The sequence below is a fragment of the Pseudophryne corroboree genome, chromosome 2 (assembly GCF_028390025.1).
Source record: "Pseudophryne corroboree isolate aPseCor3 chromosome 2, aPseCor3.hap2, whole genome shotgun sequence".
In the NCBI taxonomy this organism is placed as follows: domain Eukaryota; kingdom Metazoa; phylum Chordata; class Amphibia; order Anura; family Myobatrachidae; genus Pseudophryne; species Pseudophryne corroboree.
Window position 1 is genome coordinate 783,164,278 of NC_086445.1, and position 27,921 is coordinate 783,192,198.

Consider the following 27,921-nt stretch of genomic DNA (forward strand, 5'->3'; position numbering starts at 1 on the left):
GGATTCTGATGGTGAGGTGGTTTGTTTAAGTCAGGCACCCGGGGAGACACCTGTTGTCCGTGGGAGGAATATGGCCGTTGACATGCCAGGTGAAAATACCAAAAAAATCAGCTCTTCGGTCAGTTCGGTGTGGAGGTATTTCACCAGAAATGCAGACAACAGGTGTCAAGCCGTGTGTTCCCTTTGTCAAGCTGTAATAAGTAGGGGTAAGGACGTTAACCACCTCGGAACATCCTCCCTTATACGTCACCTGCAGCGCATTCATAATAAGTCAGTGACAAGTTCAAAAACTTTGGGTGACAGCGGAAGCAGTCCACTGACCAGTAAATCCCTTCCTCTTGTAACCAAGCTCACGCAAACCACCCCACCAACTCCCTCAGTGTCAATTTCCTCCTTCCCCAGGAATGCCAATAGTCCTGCAGGCCATGTCACTGGCAATTCTGACGAGTCCTCTCCTGCCTGGGATTCCTCCGATGCATCCTTGCGTGTAACGCCTACTGCTGCTGGCGCTGCTGTTGTTGCCGCTGGGAGTCGATGGTCATCCCAGAGGGGAAGTCGTAAGCCCACTTGTACTACTTCCAGTAAGCAATTGACTGTTCAACAGTCCTTTGCGAGGAAGATGAAATATCACAGCAGTCATCCTACTGCAAAGCGGATAACTGAGGCCTTGGCATCCTGGGTGGTGAGAAACGTGGTTCCGGTATCCATCATTACTGCAGAGCCAACTAGAGACTTGTTGGAGGTACTGTGTCCCCGGTACCAAATACCATCTAGGTTCCATTTCTCTAGGCAGGCGATACCGAAAATGTACACAGACCTCAGAAAAAGAGTCACCAGTGTCCTAAAAAATGCAGCTGTACCCAATGTCCACTTAACCACGGACATGTGGACAAGTGGAGCAGGGCAGGGTCAGGACTATATGACTGTGACAGCCCACTGGGTAGATGTATGGACTCCCGCCGCAAGAACAGCAGCGGCGGCACCAGTAGCAGCATCTCGCAAACGCCAACTCTTTCCTAGGCAGGCTACGCTTTGTATCACCGCTTTCCAGAATACGCACACAGCTGAAAACCTCTTACGGCAACTGAGGAAGATCATCGCGGAATGGCTTACCCCAATTGGACTCTCCTGTGGATTTGTGGCATCGGACAACGCCAGCAATATTGTGTGTGCATTAAATCTGGGCCAATTCCAGCACGTCCCATGTTTTGCACATACCTTGAATTTGGTGGTGCAGAATTTTTTAAAAAACGACAGGGGCGTGCAAGAGATGCTGTCGGTGGCCAGAAGAATTGCGGGACACTTTCGGCGTACAGGCACCACGTACAGAAAACTGGAGCACCACCAAAAACTACTGAACCTGCCCTGCCATCATCTGAAGCAAGAAGTGGTAACGAGGTGGAATTCAACCCTCTATATGCTTCAGAGGTTGGAGGAGCAGCAAAAGGCCATTCAAGCCTATACAATTGAGCACGATATAGTAGGTGGAATGCACCTGTCTCAAGTGCAGTGGAGAATGATTTCAACGTTGTGCAAGGTTCTGATGCCCTTTGAACTTGCCACACGTGAAGTCAGTTCAGACACTGCCAGCCTGAGTCAGGTCATTCCCCTCATCAGGCTTTTGCAGAAGAAGCTGGAGGCATTGAAGGAGGAGCTAACACGGAGCGATTCCGCTAGGCATGTGGGACTTGTGGATGCAGCCCTTAATTCGCTTAACAAGGATTCACGGGTGGTCAATCTGTTGAAATCAGAGCACTACATTTTGGCCACCGTGCTCGATCCTAGATTTAAAGCCTACCTTGGATCTCTCTTTCCGGCAGACACAGGTCTGCTGGGGTTGAAAGACCTGCTGGTGACAAAATTGTCAAGTCAAGCGGAACGCGACCTGTCAACATCTCCTCCTTCACATTCTCCCGCAACTGGGGGTGCGAGGAAAAGGCTCAGAATTCCGAGCCCACCCGCTGGCGGTGATGCAGGGCAGTCTGGAGCGACTGCTGATGCGGACATCTGGTCCGGACTGAAGGACCTGACAACGATTACGGACATGTCGTCTACTGTCACTGCATATGATTCTCTCAACATTGATAGAATGGTGGAGGATTATATGAGTGACCGCATCCAAGTAGGCACGTCACACAGTCCGTACTTATACTGGCAGGAAAAAGAGGCAATTTGGAGGCCCTTGCACAAACTGGCTTTATTCTACCTAAGTTGCCCTCCCACAAGTGTGTACTCCGAAAGAGTGTTTAGTGCCGCCGCTCACCTTGTCAGCAATCGGCGTACGAGGTTACATCCAGAAAATGTGGAGAAGATGATGTTCATTAAAATGAATTATAATCAATTCCTCCGCGGAGACATTGACCAGCAGCAATTGCCTTTACAAAGTACACAGGGAGCTGAGATGGTGGATTCCAGTGGGGACGAATTGATAATCTGTGAGGAGGGGGATGTACACGGTGATATATCAGAGGGTGAAGATGAGGTGGACATCTTGCCTCTGTAGAGCCAGTTTGTGCAAGGAGAGATTAATTGCTTCTTTTTTGGGGGGGGTCCAAACCAACCCGTCATATCAGTCACAGTCGTGTGGCAGACCCTGTCACTGAAATGATGGGTTGGTTAAAGTGTGCATGTCCTGTTTTGTTTATACAACATAAGGGTGGGTGGGAGGGCCCAAGGATAATTCCATCTTGCACCTCTTTTTTCTTTTCTTTTTCTTTGCATCATGTGCTGATTGGGGAGGGTTTTTTGGAAGGGACATCCTGCGTGACACTGCAGTGCCACTCCTAGATGGGCCCGGTGTTTGTGTCGGCCACTAGGGTCGCTAATCTTACTCACACAGCTACCTCATTGCGCCTCTTTTTTTCTTTGCGTCATGTGCTGTTTGGGGAGGGTTTTTTGGAAGGGACATCCTGCGTGACACTGCAGTGCCACTCCTAGATGTGCCCGGTGTTTGTGTCGGCCACTAGGGTCGCTAATCTTACTCACACAGCTACCTCATTGCGCCTCTTTTTTTCTTTGCATCATGTGCTGTTTGGGGAGGGTTTTTTGGAAGGGACATCCTGCGTGACACTGCAGTGCCACTCCTAGATGGGCCCGGTGTTTGTGTCGGCCACTAGGGTCGCTAATCTTACTCACACAGTCAGCTACCTCATTGCGCCTCTTTTTTTCTTTGCGTCATGTGCTGTTTGGGGAGGGTTTTTTGGAAGGGCCATCCTGCGTGACACTGCAGTGCCACTCCTAGATGGGCCCGGTGTTTGTGTCGGCCACTAGGGTCGCTAATCTTACTCACACAGCTACCTCATTGCGCCTCTTTTTTTCTTTGCGTCATGTGCTGTTTGGGGAGGGTTTTTTGGAAGGGCCATCCTGCGTGACACTGCAGTGCCACTCCTAGATGGGCCCGGTGTTTGTGTCGGCCACTAGGGTCGCTAATCTTACTCACACAGCTACCTCATTGCGCCTCTTTTTTTCTTTGCGTCATGTGCTGTTTGGGGAGGGTTTTTTGGAAGGGACATCCTGCGTGACACTGCAGTGCCACTCCTAGATGGGCCCGGTGTTTGTGTCGGCCACTAGGGTCGCTTATCTTACTCACACAGCGACCTCGGTGCAAATTTTAGGACTAAAAATAATATTGTGAGGTGTGAGGTATTCAGAATAGACTGAAAATGAGTGTAAATTATGGTTTTTGAGGTTAATAATACTTTGGGATCAAAATGACCCCCAAATTCTATGATTTAAGCTGTTTTTTAGTGTTTTTGGAAAAAAACACCCGAATCCAAAACACACCCGAATCCGACAAAAATAATTCGGTGAGGTTTTGCCAAAACGCGTTCGAACCCAAAACACGGCCGCGGAACCGAACCCAAAACCAAAACACAAAACCCGAAAAATTTCAGGCGCTCATCTCTAGTTGTAATACACAGTAATATGTGGTATGTATGCAGCGATATACACGTTGTAATACACAGTAATATGTGATATGCATGCAGCAATATACACGTTGTAATACACAGTAATATGTTGTATGTATACAGCGACATACACTGTTTAATACACAGTAACATATGGCATGTATGCAGCGATATACACTGTTTAATACACAGTAACATATGGCATGTATGCAGCGATATACGGTCTGTATGCAGCGATATACACTGTTTAATACACAGTAACATATGGCATGTATGCAGCGATATATACAGTGTAATATACAGTAATCTATGGTATTCATCAATATAAATGGTTTAATACACAGTTATATATGGTATGTATGCAGCGATATATACGTTGTAATACACAGTAATATGTGGTATTTGGTGTAAATCTTTTTTTCCCCCGTTAATATACAGGTTTGGACATGTCACACTGTAATATACAGTAATCTATGGTATGCATCGATATAAACGGTTTAAAACACAGTTATATATGGTATGTATACAATGATATAAATGGTGTGAATCTTTTTTCGTTAATATACATGTCTGTACATATATGTAATATACAGTAATATATGGTGCACAGCTTTATAAATGGGTTTATACACAGTAATATGTGGTATGCATGCATCGATATACACGTTGTAATACACAGTAATATGTGGTATGTATACAGTGCTATACATCGTGGCATGTCCAGACCGGTATATTAATGAAAAAAGATTTACACCAAATACCACATATTACTGTGTATTACAACGTATATATCGCTGCATACCATAGATTACTGTATATTACACCTTATATATCGCTGCATACATGCCATATGTTACTGTGTATTAAACAGTGTATATCGCTGTATACATACCACATATTACTGTGTATTACAACGTGTATATCGCTGCATGCATATCACATATTACTGTGTCTTACAACGTGTATATCGCTGCATACATACCACATATTACTGTGTATTACAACGTGTATAAAAATGCTTACACCAACAATGTTGTCAGGCTGTGCTTAGTCAATCGGTAATACGTTGGCAGTCGTTTACTCTAACTCTATATCCCTAGCGCACTGTTACTCGCCTACCTCCTGTTCCCTGCGCTGTTTGCGCTTTCTCAAACTGGTTAATATTGTTACAGACTGTTACACATTTACATGCAGGAATAACTGTGAGATTTTGTATGTTACACAGGTTTAATTCGTGTTTTTTTACAGACATTTAAATTTAAAACATGTTTCAAACGTAGCCGATTATGCCAAGTTACGGATCGGTTTCAATTATTTCTGCAAAATGATGTATGTTGGCTTTAATAAAAGCAGTTGTCTTAACTGACCGATCTTTGTATTTTGGTAGGCCTTTCATATACGGCTCAACAATTTCTTTAATAATGTCATGTTTACATTTAGCAATGTGGCTCAAACCTTTAATGGGTTTTAACAAATATCCGGCTTTTACACACCAATGTTCTCAACATCTTACCGTATTTTACCCCATCAACGCATAAAATTGTATTTCAACATATTGGTCTACTTGTTCTGTATTTTGAAGTCCAACAGCTATGTCGGTCGTCCGTGGTAAAAATATTGGGTGTTGCTGCTACATAATCAACCGCTGTAGTATTACCAGGAATTCCTGCAACAAATATTAACATTTCACCAGAACTATTCTGCTGTTCTTGTGTCATTGTCTCTATTTTGCTGTTACAGCAGCCACATTACTGACGCTTGATACAGTTTGTAACGCAATCCTAATCCGTTGAGGCGCATCATCTTCGGAATACGACAATTTCTTTTAAGATCAGTAAAATATTGAAGTATAATCTTTGTCGTTCATTCTTGGTCGATGCGGTCCTAGCATAATTGGGCAAAACAACAATTCGCACAACAGTCGCTGAAACGGCGAACGAACAATTTGCACTGCCCTCGATCGGACATAACAGCCTAAAGAAGAATGCTAGGCTGTTGGTCATGAGGATACATCACGGCTGTATCAACCCAAACAAACGCAGACCGCATCGACCAAGAATGAACGACAAAGATTATAATTCAATATTTTACCGATCTTAAAAGAAATTGTCGTATTCCGAAGATGATGCACCTCAACGGATTAGGATTGCGTTACAAACTGTATCAAGCGTCAGTAATGTGGCCGCTGTAACAGCAAAATAGAGACAATGACACAAGAACAGCAGAATAGTTCTGGTGAAATGTTAATATTTGTTGCAGGAATTCCTGGTAATACTACAGAGGTTGATTGTGTAGCAGCAACACCCAATATTTTACCACGGACAACCGACATAGCTGTTGGAATTCAATATACAGAACAAGTAGACCAATACGCTGAAATACAATTTTATGCGTTGATGGGGTAAGATACGGTAAGATGTTGAGAACATTGGTGTGTAAAGGCCGGATATTTGTTAAAACCCATTAAAGGTTTGAGCCACATTGCTAAATGTAAACATGACATTATTAAAGAAATTGTTGAGCCGTATATGAAATCAGGATTTTGGTACTTACCGATAAATCCCTTTCTCCGATTCCACAGGGGCCACTGGAGTGTAGTTACAATGGGGAAATAGTAGGTAGTAATTGGGAGCTGGCACTTTAAAATTCTCACACTGTGGCTAGCTCCTCCCCTACTATCTCCCCTCCAAGCCAGTCTACGTAAAACTGTGCCCGATGAGAGATGGAATAAACAAACCTTAAGGTAGAGGAGGTTAATGATGCCCTGTAAACCAGGATAACCCAAACCAAACCTGGAACAGAACCTGACAAAAACCAGGCTAGCCTGAACTCAACAAGTAGTCATATGGTGATCTGCAAACCTTTAAGCAAAAAACAAGGAGGAACAGCGCTGGGCGGGCGTCCAGTGGCCCCTGTGGAATAGGAGAAAGGGATTTATCGGTAAGTACCAAAATCCTGATTTCTCCTTCATCCACTAGGGGCCACTGGAGTGTAGTTACAATGGGGACGTCCCAGAGCTCCCAAAAACGGGTGGGAGAGCGCTGAGAGTCCTGTAAAAACTGCTCGGCCAAACTGTGATGCAGAGGCCGCAAAAGTGTCAAACTTGTAGAATTTGACAAAACGAATGTCGGTTCGACCAAGTAGCCGCACGACAAAGTATTCATGGAGACCCCACGGGCAGCCGCCCACGAAGGTCTTACAACGCGCGTAAAGTGCACTGAAATGGAAAACGGAGGTTCCCTAGCAACCGCCAAGAAGACTGTCTGATGGTCAGATGTATCCAACGGCCCAGCGTATGCTGGGACCCCGGATATTTAGCACGGGAGCATCGTACAGAACAAAGAATAAAAACACTTCATCGAATAGCCTAAGACCTCTGTAGAGAGAGTCGGCGAGCCCTGACAACATTCAAAGAGGACCGAAAAACACTAGTGTCAGATTTATATGAAAAACGGACATCCCCACTGGAAGAAACGACCGCTGAGGCCGAAGCTCAGCCAGGGGAGTTGCCAATAGAGTACTCCCTGAAAAAGAGGCCGAACTTACGGCCGCTAGGCTAATCTCTTTTGGAAGAAAACCGAAAAAGGCAGAGACCTAAAATTCCGGTCAGTGTGGTTTGAAGCGCAGCGGAGCAAAACCTCCCAGAGAAACCAAAGATGAATGGTAACTGAAAGAAGGGGAAAACCCCTTTTATCCTTATTATGTCCCATAAAGTTTTCCAAAAGTGGCAAAAGCGAGAAGAGGTAACAGACTTCTGAAATCGGGGCCCAGTAGGCCTAACCGAACTAGGGAACTCCTCCCTTCTGAGGTCTCGTGAACAGTCACACGGTTAAACGAAACCAGTGTAAGATTGAACAAAGAAAAAGGAGCCTGTTGAAGTAGACAGTCCAGTCGAGGTAGGAGCCAAGGCTCCTCTACTGACAACAGGTGTATCTTTATCTTCAAGTCATGCGTGGCCCAACCAGCGCCACCAAGATGACTAGCACGCATAATCCCCACCTGTGTTACTGAACATGAGGTAGAAATAGAAAAGGGGGCAGGATAGAATAACCAGAAAACTCCCCGGAGCCCTGAGGGCCTCCTCGGCTACTGCCGCCAGAGCTCACGTCCAAGAGTAATAAAGGGTTAAAGAGTCAGTCAGAACGCCCTGAGGTCGATCCGAAATCTCCGCCCACAGCGGACCAGCTGACAAAACTCCGAGGAATGTTCCCTCACCCGGGAGTCTGACCTGGTGGCTTGACCTGGAAAGAAGATTGTTGTCCCCCGCTCAGAGAGGAATGGAGGCGACCACTCATTGCGTCACAACTTGACTGAAGGAATAGAGTACCTGGTGCCGAGGAAGGAAAAATCCTCTGACGGACCGTGTTGAGAAACGTCTACGAGGAGCATAAATTGGATCTGTGTCGAATCAGAAGCTCCAGGATCCTCCGGATATTCAGAAGCCACCTAATGTACAGAGTGGGATAGTAGCAGTAGACTGTCCCATTAGGGAACCAACGTCACCTACTGCCCTTGAAAAAGAGTTATTCTGTGATCTTCCTGAACTCTGTGGGAGCGGAAGAGAGACCAAAAGGAAAGGACTGACAGCGAAAATGAGAATCCTGTAATGCGAATCTGAGAAAAGCCCGTCCAACGGAAATCAGTAAACAGGCATCTCTGAAGACAAGGGACACGTAAAACTCCCTTTCTTGTTCAAACTAGCAATCACAGACTAAAAGGATTCTAAGGCCAGAATAGGCCTGTCCGAGCCAACTGGCTTCGGAACGTGAAAAGAAAACAAAGGCCTGAGAACTGTCCCGATTCAAATGATATGTGAAAAACAGGGATCAACTCCCTTTGCGGTTAGAAGCCTATGGAGCGCCGCCTGCAGTATGACTCTCTTGTCATCGTAAATCGGCCGACCCATGCCGAGGGACTCCTGAGACGGTTGTACTCCAAAATCTGGTTTGTAACCGCCCAAGCCTTCTCCCACCGACCTGCGCCTACCCTGGGACCCTCCAGGTGGTAGGAAAGTCTGACCTGTAGTGGGTGTATAGGATGACATAAAATCAGACTGGACCGAGGATGTTGAACCTCTGCTTCAGCTTTTTACCCTGAGAACCCCTGGCGACGGAAATATCGCCCGTGTGGAGTCAAAAGCTTGAAAGGGCACGGAAAAATCTAAAGGAAAGACCAGTAAAGGTCTGTCTTGGAGCTGGGGCAGTAGTAGGAGAAAGCAAAGTGGACTTACCTCCAATGGTTCAAGAAAACCTGCAGAAAGTTCCTTCCCCAGAACCATCTGCCCCGTAGGATTTCATGTTCACCTGTCACTGTCGCAGCCCCAGAGGTCGTCGGGTTAAGACAGCCCAAGCAAAAATGCAGGGTCCGAGTCGGCAGACGTGGAGACCTCCAAAGAACATAAAGCAGAATCGTGATTCTGACCTGTACCAAAGTATCAATTGATCCTGATGCGATACATCCTGTAACCTAGAGGACAATTGTTCCACAACCTACCTGCTCCGGACACGGTAGAACCGCGCTGCCGTATATGTCGATGGATCCCTGAGCAAGGTTGCCTCAGGAAAACGGCAGCTTGATGGACCGGCGATACATCGAGGGGTATACCCTGGAGAGGTTCTGATACCATCTCCTGCCGTCTGCGGGGAAAGGATAGGAAAACAAACATTGTTTGATACCTGATATTGTGTATTCGGGTGTCTGTCGGCCGCCTACAGGAGCCTGCCCAGCTCATCCGAAACTGGACCAGTCGCTGTCATTTCGTCATTGGCGTGGAACCCTGATGGACTTGACGTGTCCGCCTCCTTTACCTGCAGTATCAGACGAACTGCTGTATAATGCATCTGGATATTCTGAGACACTGGTTCAGACTCCACAGAAAACAGACATCATCAGTATTGTATGGAAAGGTGAAATGACGTACAAGGTCTCTGGTTAACAGTGGCATTACCTGCATAATCTGAGCTGTTCAAACAGGAGTGTTCTGCCGGTGCGTGGAGGGCTAAGCAGATGGCTCCACCCCATACTTCACACCTAAGAGGGAATTATTTGACTATCCCAGGTGAGACAAACGAAAGGAGAAAGGGTGGGTTAAATAAACAGAGCCCTACGTAAGGTCTGCACTATAATGTGTAGTGACCGACACGATTCAAATAAACTTTCCTCCTCCCTTCTGGAGCAGCGGAGACCTCAACCAGTAGCGCTGCGCTGTGGGACAGGAGTCTTAGCCCTAGGCTATAGGAGCTCCCTTTAAAGTTTTTTTTTTGATTCAAACCCTGGTCCCCCAGTTCAGGTACCCGCTACTAGCGTACTGAGCCACAGCGCTATTTGTCTGATGCCTTACACGCATTCCCCAAATTACAAATAGCATTAGTAACTAGTGACACCAAGGAATAATTAAGGGAAGGCAACACCTCGCCCTGTATGTAGTGTACCGCTAATTTAGGTGCACCAGATGTTTTCGGAGGTTCCGCTGGCTTTTCAAAATGGTGACCAGCCTGTGAGAAAAGATGGGGGAAAATGTTATGTGGCAAGGTGGGGTATTTTGTTATTAGAAAACATTGCGGAAGCGTGTTTTATCCCCTATATATGGTATTGTATGCATATATCTATATACATACCCACACACACTTAAATATATATATACACAAACATAACTATATATGTATATATACACACACAGCACAGTGAACCCAACCGGGTAGATAAATACTGTCTATGTGAGCCTAATAGGGTAGATAAATACTGTGTATATGTAGGGTAAAGAAATACTGCACAGTAGATTTTTAATCATTAATGAGCTGAGTCCCAGCTCCTGTAATGGAGCAGGTTCCCTGATCTACATGTAGGAAATGCCGGGCAGAGGACTCCCCTGCAGGGAGGAATGTAGCTATATTTCAGCAGCACAAAGCATGGAAAAGCTAATAACCCCAGAGACAGGGTCTGTTGCCTAGAGACACTGAGCTTGGGAGCCCGCTGAGTAAAGCGGGTTATAAGCCTTCACTCCCCCCTCCTACCTTCTACATGCAAAGAAATCCTCCCTGCAAAGCCAGGAGAGGAAATGAGCCTTCAGCGGGAGACTGTGGAGCGGCGTGCTGCAGCGGCGCGGGAACGGAGAGAGCCCGCCGTACAGAGCGGGAGTTAGCCCCCCCCCCGCTTCGGCGCCCAATTTAAATCCACTGCCAATGTATCCCCCGGCCGCCTTGCTGCGGCCGGGGAGCGGGTAAATGTAACCCCCGGCCGCCTGTATGCTGCGGCCGGGGAGCAGTGTGTAACCCACGGCCGCCTGTATCCATTGTAAATGTAACCCCCCCGGCCGCCTGTATGCTGCGGCCGGGGAGCGGAGAGTCTGAGCCCGCCGGACGGAGCGGGAGTTAGCTCCGCCCCCCTGTTCCGGCGCCACTTTTAAATTTAAAAACCCGCTATGTATTACCCGGCTGCCTGTAAGCTTGTATGCTGCGGCCGGGTAGTGTAAATGTATCACCCGGCTGCCTGTCTGCTGCAGCAGGGGATTGAAGAGCGCTGAGCCCGCTTACAGAGCGGGCTGAAGCTCCGTCCTCCACATAATGGTGCCAAGTTCGAATTAGTAAGTGCGCCCTCTCCTCTTCTGATGCACTGCAGCCTTATAAGGGGGTTAGAGGTTAGGCTGGCGCAGGACACAACGCAGTAAAGACCGCACATCTAAAGTCACTCTGCACATATTAATGTAAAATCACACATCAGTCTGGAGGGGGGGAGATTGTACTCACCGCTGTCCTGATGTAGACCGATCGGCCCCGACATGCGCCGCACGCAGCGGTGTCCGGCCCCCTTTTGATACTCACCGCTGCCGTGCTGCCGGAATCTTCTGCTGGTGGAGCGGCCCCGACACGCGCCGCACGCAGCGGTGTCCGGCCAACTCAGGAGAGCTCAGTGTCTCCCTCAGCCGGGGCCCATCCCGAGCCGCACGCAGCTGCGATGGGACCCCGCCGGCAGCTCCCGCGGTGCAGACTGGCAGTGGCAGAGCTGCCAGTCTGTGTGTGGAAGAAAGAAAAATAAAATAATAAAGAAAAAATTAAAATTTCTTCAGCTAAACCCAAGTGAACCAGCTCACATCGGGCACTAAACTAAGACTGGCTTGGAGGGGAGATAGTAGGGGAGGAGCTAGCCACAGTGTGAGAATTTTAAAGTGCCAGCTCCCAATTACTACCTACTATTTCCCCATTGTAACTACACTCCAGTGGCCCCTAGTGGATGAAGGAGAAAGGCCTACCAAAATACATAGATCGGTCAGTTAAGACAACTGCTTTTATTAAAGCCAACATACATAATTTTGCAGAAATAATTGAAACCGATCTGTGACTAGGCATAATCGGCTACGTTTGAAACATGTTTTAAATTTAAATGTCTGTAAAAAAACACGAAATTAAACATGTGTAACATACAAAATCTTACAGTTATTCCGGCATGTAAAGGTGTAACAGTCTGTAACAATATTAACCAGTTTGAAAAAGCGCAAACAGCGCAGGGAACAGGAGGTAGGCGAGTAACAGTGCGCTAGGGATATAGAGTTAGAATAAATGACTGCCAATGTATTACCGATTGACTAAGCACAGCCTGACAACATTGTTGGTGTAAGCATTTTTATACATGTTGTAATACACAGTAATATGTGGTATGTATGCAGCGATATACACGTTGTAATACACAGTAATATGTGATATGCATGCAGCGATATACACATTGTAATACACAGTAATATGTGGTATGTATACAGCGACATACACTGTTTAATACACAGTAACATATGGCATGTATGCAGCGATATACACTGTTTAATACACAGTAACATATGGCAAGTATGCAGCGATATATACGGTGTAATATACAGTAATCTATGGTATGCAGCGATATATACGATGTAATATACAGTAATATGTGGTATTTGGTGTAAATCTTTTTTCATTAATATACAGGTCTGGACATGCCACGATGTAATATACAGTAATATATGGTGTGCAGCTATATAAACGGTTTAATACACAGTAATATGTGGTATGTATACAGCGACATACACTGTTTAATACACAGTAACATATGGCATGTATGCAGCGATATACACTGTTTAATACACAGTAACATATGGCATGTATGCAGCGATATACGGTCTGTATGCAGCGATATACACTGTTTAATACACAGTAACATATGGCATGTATGCAGCGATATATATGGTGTAATATACAGTAATCTATGGTATGCATCGATATAAACGGTTTAATACACAGTTATATATGTTATGTATGCAGCGATATATATGTTGTAATACACAGTAATATGTGGTATTTGGTGTAAATCTTTTTTTTTTTGTTAATATACAGGTCTGGACATGTCACGATGTAATATACAGTAATATATGGTGTGCAGCTATATAAACGGTTTAATACACCGTAATATGTGGCATGCATGCAGCGATATACATGTTCTAATATGTGGTAATATGTGGTATATATGCAGCGATATACACTGTTTAATACATAGTAACTTATGGCATGTATGCAGCGATATATACCATGTAATATACAGTAATTTATGGTATGCAGCAATTTAAACGGTTTAATACACAGTTATATATGGTATGTATGCAGCGATATACACGTTGTAATACACAGTAATATGTGGTCTGTATGCAGCGATATACACTGTTTAATACACAGTAACATATGGCATGTATGCAGCGACATATACGGTGTAATATACAGTAATCTATGGTATGCATCAATATAAATGGTTTAATACACAGTTATATATGGTATGTATACAATGATATAAATGGTGTGAATCTTTTTTCGTTAATATACATGTCTGGACATATCACGATGTAATATACAGTAATATATGGTGCGCAGCTATATAAGCGGGTTTATACACAGTAATATGTGGTATGCATGCATCGATATACACGTTGTAATACACAGTAATATGTGGTATGTATACAGTGCTATACACGCTGTAATACACAGTAATATATGGTCTGTGTGCAGCGATATACATTGTTTAATACACAGTGACATATGGATATATACGGTGTAATATACAGTAATCTATGGTATGCAGCAATATAAATGGTTTAATACACAGTTATATATGATATGTATGCAGCGATATATACATTGTAATACACAGTAATATGTGGTATTTGGTGTAAATCTTTTTTTCGTTAATATACAGGTCTGGACATGCCTTATATTCTAAAATATCAAGGGAACAGTAACAATTTTATCACATACTCAGACCTTTATGATACATATCAGCAGTGTAACAATATAATATGCATAGTTGATAAACTGATATATCTAATATATATATAGACATATAGAAAACATGTCTGAACATCAATTACAAATTGAATTCTCATAGCACTCTTGATAGACCTTAATTAATGAACCAAACAAGTCTGGTCATGTCTGCTTGCCCTATTAGTTCAACCTTCGGTCACCAGCAAATTCCCCAGCCTTACAAAATATCATATCCCTAGTAACAGAACTTAATTACCCTGCAACTTTCTTGTCTATTTGCATGGCTCAGTCAAATAGCTGTAATTATAAACAAACATAAGGACTACCTAGTTCTCAATGTCAACTCCTAATTAAAGCAAACAGGTTTGTCTATGTGTACTGTTTGCATGACAATTAGCTGTAACAGAACTTAATTATACAATACACAAGGTGGGAAGCTGCTCAATCAGATTGTAATGTCACTCAGGTGCTAAAAGGGGAGGGGTAATTCTGTGTAGGAAAAAAAACTGTGTTCCCTAATGCACACCGAGTGAATAATATTACTATATAATAATCAGATAATACGGAGATCTTAGTTGCGTATATCTGCAGATATAGGGTTAAGCCCCCAGGCCGATCGACAAGGCTTCTCCGTCACTGGGGGTCCCTAATACTAGGTATGGGCCTGGGGCGCAGGACCCCACAATGTCGGCACAGGTCGGCCACCCCAGGTCAGCACACAGGTGAAAATTAATAGGGGTTAATAAGAAGCACAGAAGTGCTATGTAAGTGGTGTGATTAAAATAATATATACAAAGTGATAGGAAAAATAATAAGTGTTAATAAAGTGTTAGGGTGTGCCGACCTGCAGCAGCCCACCCATACCGACACAGGGGCCACTGCACCCCACACCCACCCCATAAATAATTACATATATATATATCTGGGTTAAATTCCCAGTGTAAGGCCACATGGTAATGGCACCTACAGCATCTGAGAGCCAGCTTACCTGGGGATACCCCTGACTTCCCCTATGGCACTACTAGAGTCAGCAATCCCTCCTAATGCTGACCCATTTGTGCCTCTCTATATACAATACACAAGGTGGGAAGCTGCTCAATCAGATTGTAATGTCACTCAGGTGCTAAAAGGGGAGGGGTAATTCTGTGTAGGAAAAAAAACTGTGTTCCCTAATGCACACCGAGTGAATAATATTACTATATAATAATCAGATAATACGGAGATCTTAGTTGCGTATATCTGCAGATATAGGGTTAAGCCCCCAGGCCGATCGACAAGGCTTCTCCGTCACTGGGGGTCCCTAATACTAGGTATGGGCCTGGGGCGCAGGACCCCACAATGTCGGCACAGGTCGGCCACCCCAGGTCAGCACACAGGTGAAAATTAATAGGGGTTAATAAGAAGCACAGAAGTGCTATGTAAGTGGTGTGATTAAAATAATATATACAAAGTGATAGGAAAAATAATAAGTGTTAATAAAGTGTTAGGGTGTGCCGACCTGCAGCAGCCCACCCATACCGACACAGGGGCCACTGCACCCCACACCCACCCCATAAATAATTACATATATATATATCTGGGTTAAATTCCCAGTGTAAGGCCACATGGTAATGGCACCTACAGCATCTGAGAGCCAGCTTACCTGGGGATACCCCTGACTTCCCCTATGGCACTACTAGAGTCAGCAATCCCTCCTAATGCTGACCCATTTGTGCCTCTCTATATACAATACACAAGGTGGGAAGCTGCTCAATCAGATTGTAATGTCACTCAGGTGCTAAAAGGGGAGGGGTAATTCTGTGTAGGAAAAAAAACTGTGTTCCCTAATGCACACCGAGTGAATAATATTACTATATAATAATCAGATAATACGGAGATCTTAGTTGCGTATATCTGCAGATATAGGGTTAAGCCCCCAGGCCGATCGACAAGGCTTCTCCGTCACTGGGGGTCCCTAATACTAGGTATGGGCCTGGGGCGCAGGACCCCACAATGTCGGCACAGGTCGGCCACCCCAGGTCAGCACACAGGTGAAAATTAATAGGGGTTAATAAGAAGCACAGAAGTGCTATGTAAGTGGTGTGATTAAAATAATATATACAAAGTGATAGGAAAAATAATAAGTGTTAATAAAGTGTTAGGGTGTGCCGACCTGCAGCAGCCCACCCATACCGACACAGGGGCCACTGCACCCCACACCCACCCCATAAATAATTACATATATATATATCTGGGTTAAATTCCCAGTGTAAGGCCACATGGTAATGGCACCTACAGCATCTGAGAGCCAGCTTACCTGGGGATACCCCTGACTTCCCCTATGGCACTACTAGAGTCAGCAATCCCTCCTAATGCTGACCCATTTGTGCCTCTCTATATACAATACACAAGGTGGGAAGCTGCTCAATCAGATTGTAATGTCACTCAGGTGCTAAAAGGGGAGGGGTAATTCTGTGTAGGAAAAAAAACTGTGTTCCCTAATGCACACCGAGTGAATAATATTACTATATAATAATCAGATAATACGGAGATCTTAGTTGCGTATATCTGCAGATATAGGGTTAAGCCCCCAGGCCGATCGACAAGGCTTCTCCGTCACTGGGGGTCCCTAATACTAGGTATGGGCCTGGGGCGCAGGACCCCACAATGTCGGCACAGGTCGGCCACCCCAGGTCAGCACACAGGTGAAAATTAATAGGGGTTAATAAGAAGCACAGAAGTGCTATGTAAGTGGTGTGATTAAAATAATATATACAAAGTGATAGGAAAAATAATAAGTGTTAATAAAGTGTTAGGGTGTGCCGACCTGCAGCAGCCCACCCATACCGACACAGGGGCCACTGCACCCCACACCCACCCCATAAATAATTACATATATATATATCTGGGTTAAATTCCCAGTGTAAGGCCACATGGTAATGGCACCTACAGCATCTGAGAGCCAGCTTACCTGGGGATACCCCTGACTTCCCCTATGGCACTACTAGAGTCAGCAATCCCTCCTAATGCTGACCCATTTGTGCCTCTCTATATACAATACACAAGGTGGGAAGCTGCTCAATCAGATTGTAATGTCACTCAGGTGCTAAAAGGGGAGGGGTAATTCTGTGTAGGAAAAAAAACTGTGTTCCCTAATGCACACCGAGTGAATAATATTACTATATAATAATCAGATAATACGGAGATCTTAGTTGCGTATATCTGCAGATATAGGGTTAAGCCCCCAGGCCGATCGACAAGGCTTCTCCGTCACTGGGGGTCCCTAATACTAGGTATGGGCCTGGGGCGCAGGACCCCACAATGTCGGCACAGGTCGGCCACCCCAGGTCAGCACACAGGTGAAAATTAATAGGGGTTAATAAGAAGCACAGAAGTGCTATGTAAGTGGTGTGATTAAAATAATATATACAAAGTGATAGGAAAAATAATAAGTGTTAATAAAGTGTTAGGGTGTGCCGACCTGCAGCAGCCCACCCATACCGACACAGGGGCCACTGCACCCCACACCCACCCCATAAATAATTACATATATATATATCTGGGTTAAATTCCCAGTGTAAGGCCACATGGTAATGGCACCTACAGCATCTGAGAGCCAGCTTACCTGGGGATACCCCTGACTTCCCCTATGGCACTACTAGAGTCAGCAATCCCTCCTAATGCTGACCCATTTGTGCCTCTCTATATACAATACACAAGGTGGGAAGCTGCTCAATCAGATTGTAATGTCACTCAGGTGCTAAAAGGGGAGGGGTAATTCTGTGTAGGAAAAAAAACTGTGTTCCCTAATGCACACCGAGTGAATAATATTACTATATAATAATCAGATAATACGGAGATCTTAGTTGCGTATATCTGCAGATATAGGGTTAAGCCCCCAGGCCGATCGACAAGGCTTCTCCGTCACTGGGGGTCCCTAATACTAGGTATGGGCCTGGGGCGCAGGACCCCACAATGTCGGCACAGGTCGGCCACCCCAGGTCAGCACACAGGTGAAAATTAATAGGGGTTAATAAGAAGCACAGAAGTGCTATGTAAGTGGTGTGATTAAAATAATATATACAAAGTGATAGGAAAAATAATAAGTGTTAATAAAGTGTTAGGGTGTGCCGACCTGCAGCAGCCCACCCATACCGACACAGGGGCCACTGCACCCCACACCCACCCCATAAATAATTACATATATATATATCTGGGTTAAATTCCCAGTGTAAGGCCACATGGTAATGGCACCTACAGCATCTGAGAGCCAGCTTACCTGGGGATACCCCTGACTTCCCCTATGGCACTACTAGAGTCAGCAATCCCTCCTAATGCTGACCCATTTGTGCCTCTCTATATACAATACACAAGGTGGGAAGCTGCTCAATCAGATTGTAATGTCACTCAGGTGCTAAAAGGGGAGGGGTAATTCTGTGTAGGAAAAAAAACTGTGTTCCCTAATGCACACCGAGTGAATAATATTACTATATAATAATCAGATAATACGGAGATCTTAGTTGCGTATATCTGCAGATATAGGGTTAAGCCCCCAGGCCGATCGACAAGGCTTCTCCGTCACTGGGGGTCCCTAATACTAGGTATGGGCCTGGGGCGCAGGACCCCACAATGTCGGCACAGGTCGGCCACCCCAGGTCAGCACACAGGTGAAAATTAATAGGGGTTAATAAGAAGCACAGAAGTGCTATGTAAGTGGTGTGATTAAAATAATATATACAAAGTGATAGGAAAAATAATAAGTGTTAATAAAGTGTTAGGGTGTGCCGACCTGCAGCAGCCCACCCATACCGACACAGGGGCCACTGCACCCCACACCCACCCCATAAATGTAGGTGCCATTACCATGTGGCCTTACACTGGGAATTTAACCCAGATATATTTGTAATTATTTATGGGGTGGGTGTGGGGTGCAGTGGCCCCTGTGTCGGTGTGGCTGGGCTGCTGCAGGTCGGCACACCCTAACACTTTATTAACACTTATTATTTTTCCTATCACTTTGTATATATTATTTTAATCACACCACTTACATAGCACTTCTGTGCTTCTTATTAACCCCTATTAATTTTCACCTGTGTGCTGACCTGGGGTGGCCGACCTGTGCCGACATTGTGGGGTCCAGGCCCATACCTAGTATTAGGGACCCCCAGTGACGGAGAAGCCTTGTCGATCGGCCTGGGGGCTTAACCCTATATCTGCAGATATACGCAACTAAGATCTCCGTATTATCTGATTATTATATAGTAATATTATTCACTCGGTGTGCATTAGGGAACACAGTTTTTTTTCCTACACAGAATTACCCCTCCCCTTTTAGCACCTGAGTGACATTACAATCTGATTGAGCAGCTTCCCACCTTGTGTATTGTATATAGAGAGGCACAAATGGGTCAGCATTAGGAGGGATTGCTGACTCTAGTAGTGCCATAGGGGAAGTCAGGGGTATCCCCAGGTAAGCTGGCTCTCAGATGCTGTAGGTGCCATTACCATGTGGCCTTACACTGGGAATTTAACCCAGATATATATATATGTAATTATTTATGGGGTGGGTGTGGGGTGCAGTGGCCCCTGTGTCGGTATGGGTGGGCTGCTGCAGGTCGGCACACCCTAACACTTTATTAACACTTATTATTTTTCCTATCACTTTGTATATATTATTTTAATCACACCACTTACATAGCACTTCTGTGCTTCTTATTAACCCCTATTAATTTTCACCTGTGTGCTGACCTGGGGTGGCCGACCTGTGCCGACATTGTGGGGTCCTGCGCCCCAGGCCCATACCTAGTATTAGGGACCCCCAGTGACGGAGAAGCCTTGTCGATCGGCCTGGGGGCTTAACCCTATATCTGCAGATATACGCAACTAAGATCTCCGTATTATCTGATTATTATATAGTAATATTATTCACTCGGTGTGCATTAGGGAACACAGTTTTTTTTCCTACACAGAATTACCCCTCCCCTTTTAGCACCTGAGTGACATTACAATCTGATTGAGCAGCTTCCCACCTTGTGTATTGTATATAGAGAGGCACCAATGGGTCAGCATTAGGAGGGATTGCTGACTCTAGTAGTGCCATAGGGGAAGTCAGGGGTATCCCCAGGTAAGCTGGCTCTCAGATGCTGTAGGTGCCATTACCATGTGGCCTTACACTGGGAATTTAACCCAGATATATATATATGTAATTATTTATGGGGTGGGTGTGGGGTGCAGTGGCCCCTGTGTCGGTATGGGTGGGCTGCTGCAGGTCGGCACACCCTAACACTTTATTAACACTTATTATTTTTCCTATCACTTTGTATATATTATTTTAATCACACCACTTACATAGCACTTCTGTGCTTCTTATTAACCCCTATTAATTTTCACCTGTGTGCTGACCTGGGGTGGCCGACCTGTGCCGACATTGTGGGGTCCTGCGCCCCAGGCCCATACCTAGTATTAGGGACCCCCAGTGACGGAGAAGCCTTGTCGATCGGCCTGGGGGCTTAACCCTATATCTGCAGATATACGCAACTAAGATCTCCGTATTATCTGATTATTATATAGTAATATTATTCACTCGGTGTGCATTAGGGAACACAGTTTTTTTTCCTACACAGAATTACCCCTCCCCTTTTAGCACCTGAGTGACATTACAATCTGATTGAGCAGCTTCCCACCTTGTGTATTGTATATAGAGAGGCACAAATGGGTCAGCATTAGGAGGGATTGCTGACTCTAGTAGTGCCATAGGGGAAGTCAGGGGTATCCCCAGGTAAGCTGGCTCTCAGATGCTGTAGGTGCCATTACCATGTGGCCTTACACTGGGAATTTAACCCAGATATATATATATGTAATTATTTATGGGGTGGGTGTGGGGTGCAGTGGCCCCTGTGTCGGTATGGGTGGGCTGCTGCAGGTCGGCACACCCTAACACTTTATTAACACTTATTATTTTTCCTATCACTTTGTATATATTATTTTAATCACACCACTTACATAGCACTTCTGTGCTTCTTATTAACCCCTATTAATTTTCACCTGTGTGCTGACCTGGGGTGGCCGACCTGTGCCGACATTGTGGGGTCCTGCGCCCCAGGCCCATACCTAGTATTAGGGACCCCCAGTGACGGAGAAGCCTTGTCGATCGGCCTGGGGGCTTAACCCTATATCTGCAGATATACGCAACTAAGATCTCCGTATTATCTGATTATTATATAGTAATATTATTCACTCGGTGTGCATTAGGGAACACAGTTTTTTTTCCTACACAGAATTACCCCTCCCCTTTTAGCACCTGAGTGACATTACAATCTGATTGAGCAGCTTCCCACCTTGTGTATTGTATATAGAGAGGCACAAATGGGTCAGCATTAGGAGGGATTGCTGACTCTAGTAGTGCCATAGGGGAAGTCAGGGGTATCCCCAGGTAAGCTGGCTCTCAGATGCTGTAGGTGCCATTACCATGTGGCCTTACACTGGGAATTTAACCCAGATATATATATATGTAATTATTTATGGGGTGGGTGTGGGGTGCAGTGGCCCCTGTGTCGGTATGGGTGGGCTGCTGCAGGTCGGCACACCCTAACACTTTATTAACACTTATTATTTTTCCTATCACTTTGTATATATTATTTTAATCACACCACTTACATAGCACTTCTGTGCTTCTTATTAACCCCTATTAATTTTCACCTGTGTGCTGACCTGGGGTGGCCGACCTGTGCCGACATTGTGGGGTCCTGCGCCCCAGGCCCATACCTAGTATTAGGGACCCCCAGTGACGGAGAAGCCTTGTCGATCGGCCTGGGGGCTTAACCCTATATCTGCAGATATACGCAACTAAGATCTCCGTATTATCTGATTATTATATAGTAATATTATTCACTCGGTGTGCATTAGGGAACACAGTTTTTTTTCCTACACAGAATTACCCCTCCCCTTTTAGCACCTGAGTGACATTACAATCTGATTGAGCAGCTTCCCACCTTGTGTATTGTATATAGAGAGGCACAAATGGGTCAGCATTAGGAGGGATTGCTGACTCTAGTAGTGCCATAGGGGAAGTCAGGGGTATCCCCAGGTAAGCTGGCTCTCAGATGCTGTAGGTGCCATTACCATGTGGCCTTACACTGGGAATTTAACCCAGATATATATATATGTAATTATTTATGGGGTGGGTGTGGGGTGCAGTGGCCCCTGTGTCGGTATGGGTGGGCTGCTGCAGGTCGGCACACCCTAACACTTTATTAACACTTATTATTTTTCCTATCACTTTGTATATATTATTTTAATCACACCACTTACATAGCACTTCTGTGCTTCTTATTAACCCCTATTAATTTTCACCTGTGTGCTGACCTGGGGTGGCCGACCTGTGCCGACATTGTGGGGTCCTGCGCCCCAGGCCCATACCTAGTATTAGGGACCCCCAGTGACGGAGAAGCCTTGTCGATCGGCCTGGGGGCTTAACCCTATATCTGCAGATATACGCAACTAAGATCTCCGTATTATCTGATTATTATATAGTAATATTATTCACTCGGTGTGCATTAGGGAACACAGTTTTTTTTCCTACACAGAATTACCCCTCCCCTTTTAGCACCTGAGTGACATTACAATCTGATTGAGCAGCTTCCCACCTTGTGTATTGTATATAGAGAGGCACAAATGGGTCAGCATTAGGAGGGATTGCTGACTCTAGTAGTGCCATAGGGGAAGTCAGGGGTATCCCCAGGTAAGCTGGCTCTCAGATGCTGTAGGTGCCATTACCATGTGGCCTTACATTGGGAATTTAACCCAGATATATATATATATGTAATTATTTATGGGGTGGGTGTGGGGTGCAGTGGCCCCTGTGTCGGTATGGGTGGGCTGCTGCAGGTCGGCACACCCTAACACTTTATTAACACTTATTATTTTTCCTATCACTTTGTATATATTATTTTAATCACACCACTTACATAGCACTTCTGTGCTTCTTATTAACCCCTATTAATTTTCACCTGTGTGCTGACCTGGGGTGGCCGACCTGTGCCGACATTGTGGGGTCCTGCGCCCCAGGCCCATACCTAGTATTAGGGACCCCCAGTGACGGAGAAGCCTTGTCGATCGGCCTGGGGGCTTAACCCTATATCTGCAGATATACGCAACTAAGATCTCCGTATTATCTGATTATTATATAGTAATATTATTCACTCGGTGTGCATTAGGGAACACAGTTTTTTTTCCTACACAGAATTACCCCTCCCCTTTTAGCACCTGAGTGACATTACAATCTGATTGAGCAGCTTCCCACCTTGTGTATTGTATATAGAGAGGCACAAATGGGTCAGCATTAGGAGGGATTGCTGACTCTAGTAGTGCCATAGGGGAAGTCAGGGGTATCCCCAGGTAAGCTGGCTCTCAGATGCTGTAGGTGCCATTACCATGTGGCCTTACACTGGGAATTTAACCCAGATATATATATATGTAATTATTTATGGGGTGGGTGTGGGGTGCAGTGGCCCCTGTGTCGGTATGGGTGGGCTGCTGCAGGTCGGCACACCCTAACACTTTATTAACACTTATTATTTTTCCTATCACTTTGTATATATTATTTTAATCACACCACTTACATAGCACTTCTGTGCTTCTTATTAACCCCTATTAATTTTCACCTGTGTGCTGACCTGGGGTGGCCGACCTGTGCCGACATTGTGGGGTCCTGCGCCCCAGGCCCATACCTAGTATTAGGGACCCCCAGTGACGGAGAAGCCTTGTCGATCGGCCTGGGGGCTTAACCCTATATCTGCAGATATACGCAACTAAGATCTCCGTATTATCTGATTATTATATAGTAATATTATTCACTCGGTGTGCATTAGGGAACACAGTTTTTTTTCCTACACAGAATTACCCCTCCCCTTTTAGCACCTGAGTGACATTACAATCTGATTGAGCAGCTTCCCACCTTGTGTATTGTATATAGAGAGGCACAAATGGGTCAGCATTAGGAGGGATTGCTGACTCTAGTAGTGCCATAGGGGAAGTCAGGGGTATCCCCAGGTAAGCTGGCTCTCAGATGCTGTAGGTGCCATTACCATGTGGCCTTACACTGGGAATTTAACCCAGATATATATATATGTAATTATTTATGGGGTGGGTGTGGGGTGCAGTGGCCCCTGTGTCGGTATGGGTGGGCTGCTGCAGGTCGGCACACCCTAACACTTTATTAACACTTATTATTTTTCCTATCACTTTGTATATATTATTTTAATCACACCACTTACATAGCACTTCTGTGCTTCTTATTAACCCCTATTAATTTTCACCTGTGTGCTGACCTGGGGTGGCCGACCTGTGCCGACATTGTGGGGTCCTGCGCCCCAGGCCCATACCTAGTATTAGGGACCCCCAGTGACGGAGAAGCCTTGTCGATCGGCCTGGGGGCTTAACCCTATATCTGCAGATATACGCAACTAAGATCTCCGTATTATCTGATTATTATATAGTAATATTATTCACTCGGTGTGCATTAGGGAACACAGTTTTTTTTCCTACACAGAATTACCCCTCCCCTTTTAGCACCTGAGTGACATTACAATCTGATTGAGCAGCTTCCCACCTTGTGTATTGTATATAGAGAGGCACAAATGGGTCAGCATTAGGAGGGATTGCTGACTCTAGTAGTGCCATAGGGGAAGTCAGGGGTATCCCCAGGTAAGCTGGCTCTCAGATGCTGTAGGTGCCATTACCATGTGGCCTTACATTGGGAATTTAACCCAGATATATATATATATGTAATTATTTATGGGGTGGGTGTGGGGTGCAGTGGCCCCTGTGTCGGTATGGGTGGGCTGCTGCAGGTCGGCACACCCTAACACTTTATTAACACTTATTATTTTTCCTATCACTTTGTATATATTATTTTAATCACACCACTTACATAGCACTTCTGTGCTTCTTATTAACCCCTATTAATTTTCACCTGTGTGCTGACCTGGGGTGGCCGACCTGTGCCGACATTGTGGGGTCCTGCGCCCCAGGCCCATACCTAGTATTAGGGACCCCCAGTGACGGAGAAGCCTTGTCGATCGGCCTGGGGGCTTAACCCTATATCTGCAGATATACGCAACTAAGATCTCCGTATTATCTGATTATTATATAGTAATATTATTCACTCGGTGTGCATTAGGGAACACAGTTTTTTTTCCTACACAGAATTACCCCTCCCCTTTTAGCACCTGAGTGACATTACAATCTGATTGAGCAGCTTCCCACCTTGTGTATTGTATATAGAGAGGCACAAATGGGTCAGCATTAGGAGGGATTGCTGACTCTAGTAGTGCCATAGGGGAAGTCAGGGGTATCCCCAGGTAAGCTGGCTCTCAGATGCTGTAGGTGCCATTACCATGTGGCCTTACACTGGGAATTTAACCCAGATATATATATATGTAATTATTTATGGGGTGGGTGTGGGGTGCAGTGGCCCCTGTGTCGGTATGGGTGGGCTGCTGCAGGTCGGCACACCCTAACACTTTATTAACACTTATTATTTTTCCTATCACTTTGTATATATTATTTTAATCACACCACTTACATAGCACTTCTGTGCTTCTTATTAACCCCTATTAATTTTCACCTGTGTGCTGACCTGGGGTGGCCGACCTGTGCCGACATTGTGGGGTCCTGCGCCCCAGGCCCATACCTAGTATTAGGGACCCCCAGTGACGGAGAAGCCTTGTCGATCGGCCTGGGGGCTTAACCCTATATCTGCAGATATACGCAACTAAGATCTCCGTATTATCTGATTATTATATAGTAATATTATTCACTCGGTGTGCATTAGGGAACACAGTTTTTTTTCCTACACAGAATTACCCCTCCCCTTTTAGCACCTGAGTGACATTACAATCTGATTGAGCAGCTTCCCACCTTGTGTATTGTATATAGAGAGGCACAAATGGGTCAGCATTAGGAGGGATTGCTGACTCTAGTAGTGCCATAGGGGAAGTCAGGGGTATCCCCAGGTAAGCTGGCTCTCAGATGCTGTAGGTGCCATTACCATGTGGCCTTACACTGGGAATTTAACCCAGATATATATATATGTAATTATTTATGGGGTGGGTGTGGGGTGCAATGGCCCCTGTGTCGGTATGGGTGGGCTGCTGCAGGTCGGCACACCCTAACACTTTATTAACACTTATTATTTTTCCTATCACTTTGTATATATTATTTTAATCACACCACTTACATAGCACTTCTGTGCTTCTTATTAACCCCTATTAATTTTCACCTGTGTGCTGACCTGGGGTGGCCGACCTGTGCCGACATTGTGGGGTCCTGCGCCCCAGGCCCATACCTAGTATTAGGGACCCCCAGTGACGGAGAAGCCTTGTCGATCGGCCTGGGGGCTTAACCCTATATCTGCAGATATACGCAACTAAGATCTCCGTATTATCTGATTATTATATAGTAATATTATTCACTCGGTGTGCATTAGGGAACACAGTTTTTTTCCTACACAGAATTACCCCTCCCCTTTTAGCACCTGAGTGACATTACAATCTGATTGAGCAGCTTCCCACCTTGTGTATTGTATATAGAGAGGCACAAATGGGTCAGCATTAGGAGGGATTGCTGACTCTAGTAGTGCCATAGGGGAAGTCAGGGGTATCCCCAGGTAAGCTGGCTCTCAGATGCTGTAGGTGCCATTACCATGTGGCCTTACACTGGGAATTTAACCCAGATATATATATATGTAATTATTTATGGGGTGGGTGTGGGGTGCAGTGGCCCCTGTGTCGGTATGGGTGGGCTGCTGCAGGTCGGCACACCCTAACACTTTATTAACACTTATTATTTTTCCTATCACTTTGTATATATTATTTTAATCACACCACTTACATAGCACTTCTGTGCTTCTTATTAACCCCTATTAATTTTCACCTGTGTGCTGACCTGGGGTGGCCGACCTGTGCCGACATTGTGGGGTCCTGCGCCCCAGGCCCATACCTAGTATTAGGGACCCCCAGTGACGGAGAAGCCTTGTCGATCGGCCTGGGGGCTTAACCCTATATCTGCAGATATACGCAACTAAGATCTCCGTATTATCTGATTATTATATAGTAATATTATTCACTCGGTGTGCATTAGGGAACACAGTTTTTTTTCCTACACAGAACTTAATTACCCTGCAGCTTTCTTGTCTGTTTGCGTGGCTCAGTCAAATAACTGTAACTATAAACAAATATAAGGACTACCTAGTTCTCAATGTCAACTCCTAATTAAAGAAAACAGGTTTGTCTATGTGTACTGATCAATAAAGTATTACTTCTCTGTAATTAAAACAAAATGAGTATTCTGTGTGTACTGGTCAATAATGGTTTACTAGTCTCAATGTCAAATCTTTATTAAAGCAAACAGCCTTGTCTGTGTGTACTGATCAATACAATGGCCCTCATTCCGAGTTGTTCGCTCTGTATTTTTCATCGCATCGCAGTGAAAATCCGCTTAGTACGCATGCGCAATGTTCGCACTGCGACTGCGCCAAGTAACTTTACTATGAAGAAAGTATTTTTACTCACGGCTTTTTCTTCGCTCCGGCGAACGTAATGTGATTGACAGGAAATGGGTGTTACTGGGCGGAAACACGGCGTTTCAGGGGCGTGTGGCTGAAAACGCTACCGTTTCCGGAAAAAACGCAGGAGTGGCCGGAGAAACGGTGGGAGTGCCTGGGCGAACGCTGGGTGTGTTTGTGACGTCAACCAGGAACG